Below are 3,501 nucleotides of genomic sequence, written 5' to 3'. Positions count from 1 at the left end.
AAAGGAATTAAAACTAAGTCCCTTCCATTTGCCCCTGAATCATTTCCCAAACATTCCTCCCTCCCTAACCAGAAAGCAATTAAATATTTGGCAAAGGGCCTTTTGTGACATGTCCCCCCCCCTTCAATTCATGCAATTTGGAATGGGGTTTCCAACTAGAAACCCATCTGCACGAAAAATACTTTAATGATGGCCCCCTTTGCTGTTTACCCAGCAGCCTATGAGGTTATTAGAATCCCCTTTCCTCCAAGCAGCACAGCAGAGGACACAAAAAAACTCTGTGGGTGAATTTTTCCCTCCTCCTTTCTGCTCCTGGGAAATTTCTTATAAAAAACCCACCACTGTTCCCTTCCTGATCGAACTTTAGCTAAATAGCTTTTTTTTTAGACCAGTTCCCCCTTTAATAGGGTAAAACATAGAAGGGGAAGTTGTTGTATTTGCCCCCTCGAGAGCCACAAAGCCCTTAACTATTTCCCCGCCATTCATATGCCAACCCCTACAAAAAATTCTTTCTCATTTAGTTTATGGTCCCCCCCCACACCCACCCCACATCCCTGTAGGGATCTTACACAGTGAGCGCTGTTCACATTCCAGATTTTCAGCTGGCTGTCAGTTGATGCAGAAAAAAATAAAATCTTTTCACTGGACATAAACTTTACATTATGAATTACCGCCTTTTTTTATTAACGATGACCTTTTGAAACACCCTTTTACTGTCTGCTTCCTTTAGGTTTCGAAAGGAGTCATATAATGAAACCACAGTGGTCAGAAATAATGCCCCAAATGCCCCAAAATGATAAAACGACTTGGGGCAGGAATTTGAAACTGCCACAACAACATACATTTTGCTTTTTGGCTTTCCCCAGGCCATGTCCAAAGACCTAAAAAAAAAAATCGCTGTTCCTAATTGAACCACAGTGTTTTAACCTTTGTTGAATCATAGAAACCAGAAGGTCCCTTTAACAAGCTATTTGTGGTTTCACCCCCATTTTGCTGTTAAAGTCCCTAATAAACGCCTGCCCAAACAACCTTTTTTCTCATGCTCTTGAAAAACAAAGGTAAACCCAAAACCCGCTGGGGCCCCGTTGAAACAGCATCCCCACCACCGGTGACTGTTTTCCCAATTTTGTAAATTTCAAACTGGCCCTAGCTTAACATAATGGCCTTCATATAATTATTCCCCCAGCCCTAAACACAGCCTTAATCTTTTGAGGGACCACAGATTTTTCCCCATCTCCCTGAAGCAAATGGATTTAAGTGTGGCCAGGTCTTAACGTGTAATCCTCCTTTATTACTGGGGTTGGCCATAGTTCCAAAATTACGGGAGATCTTATCCTTGTCCAAACCCTTGCCACCTTACTGGCAAAGAAATTTCACTTGTCCCTTTAATCCAAATTTTCCTATACTAATAATGCAATTGTTTTAAACTTGGACCCTGATTGAAAACATATCACAGTTTTAGAATTTTAAATGTGTGTAGCTAGAGGTCCCCCCGCAAAATGGCTACCTATTACTGGGGTAAAAACTTACTAATCCCCCCATTTTTCTCCCAAACTGTTCAAGAAAGAAACCATTTTCCCCCCTTTCCCCCTTCCCTCAACCCCCCGGGGAGTCCCTGGGGGTGGGGGGGGGAAAACCCAAGGAAACCGCCCGCATAGCCCTGAAGTATCGTTTCCACCACAGCTTCCCCCTTAAAATAGCAAGAATGCAATTTCGGCTATTTTCTCTTCCCACATCCTATGGGGTGGAGGTCTGAGGGTTGCCTGGCCCTTGAATAAGGGTACATTGCAATCCCTTCTTCTTTGTTAAAGGGCCCCTTTGTTTTCCGTGAAAATCGTGTTGGGAGGCCGTTTAGAGTGGTTTTCCTGGTTGTGGGGGCAGTCGCAATCCGAGAATCTTCACGTTCAGCAACACACACACTAGAATTTTTTGGCACACTATTTTCCCCCCCTGGGGAACCACAACACACTGTAGACTTATCAACTGTAAAAAATGTGAGCACCACTTTTTCCCAAGATTTTTGTTTTTTTTGTACAACTTGACCAGAATCCCATGAGTTTTGAGGTTTTTCCAACTACCCTGCTTATTCGATCCCCAACTGGTTTCCTCCTTTGTTTGGGTTGGTTTTTTTCTTAGTGTTTTTTTCTGGGGGGGGGGGGACAAAAAAGGCCCCTTCATGAAGTTTTTTTTCCAACTACTTTGTGTGCGGCTTTGAATGGCATTTTTTCCATCCTGATCCTCTTTTTTTTCCTTTTTTTTTTTCCCTGGAAAGAATACTAATAAGGTTCCAGAAATTTATGTCCCACCCACTTAAACACTAAGACCAAGAAGAAATTCAAAGCTTAGGGTAGTTGGTTTTCCGCCAGTTCACTAAGCGCCGCTGAACTTTGGGTGGGTCCCACCCCCCCCTTTTTTGCCCAAAGGCTTGTTTTGGCCCAAGGTCCGACCAGCCAACGACGCCTGGTTTTTTTTTTAAGATTTTTGTTGGTTTCACAGTTGGTTGATTTTGGGAAAAATTGGTTTTTTTCCCCCTACCACCTAATCGAATAGCAAAAAAAAAAAATTTGCAACCCTTCGTGGGACAGCCCGTTTTTTATCAGTCCCGCTATGCTGCAAAACACTAAAGCACATGCCCATGACAGAAAAGGTATGGGGCCCCCACACTTTGTTTTTTACGTGGGTTGGGTCCTTTCTTGAAAATGAGGTCCCAAGGCAACACGGGAACCAACAGAATAATCCTGGAATTTATCTCCTCAGGCTGTATCTTTCCGGACCAAATTTGAGCAACAATAGGGGGTGTTTGCTCTTTCTTGACTCCCCTCCCCCCCATGCCCGCCGTTGCCCTGGGGGGGGCCGTTCCCAAGGGAAGATGTGGGTGTCCCCCACCCCCCCCTCATTTGGAGGCCCCATGTTGTTTTTCCTAACTCCCCTGGCAATAGCTTCCCCTGTACAACCTGGTGTTCAGTTACGCCCTGTGCGCTCACTTCACCCACACGTTACCAAACTTCCCTGTTGACACTGAAAGATAACCACTCCAGTAAATAAAGCCAATGGTTAGGCCAAGTTTTTACCCAAAATTTCAAACAAAAATAATTTTTTCAGGAACAAGTTCCCTGATTTAAAGGTAAAAAAAAGTTCCATGTTTTTAGCATCCTTTTCCAGGTTCACCTTTCAGAGGAGGACAACCTCAAGACCCTAATTTTTTTTTCCCTTTCTTCTATGCTGAATCTTGTTAATATTTCCCACTGGCAAGACTCCAAAAATCTCATTTTCCACAAAGGCGTTTTTTTTTCTTCCCCCTTCCCCCTCTACACAGCAAGTAAGGGATCTAAAAAGGATTTTTAGAACAAAAGACCCTTCCCACTTCACACATCAAAATGTCCCCCCCCCCTGAGTAGTCCCTTTAGATAATTTTTCCAAGATCCCACAACCTTTATGTCCAATTTATGCAACCAAGTACCCTCGTCTCTCCCCCCCTCTATAGCAAGACAAAGGAGAGGA

The sequence above is a fragment of the Penaeus monodon genome, chromosome 28 (genome assembly GCF_015228065.2).
Source record: "Penaeus monodon isolate SGIC_2016 chromosome 28, NSTDA_Pmon_1, whole genome shotgun sequence".
Taxonomy (NCBI): Eukaryota; Metazoa; Arthropoda; class Malacostraca; order Decapoda; family Penaeidae; genus Penaeus; species Penaeus monodon.
The sequence above is the reverse complement of the archived record's forward strand: the minus strand, read 5'-3'. Positions refer to the sequence as shown.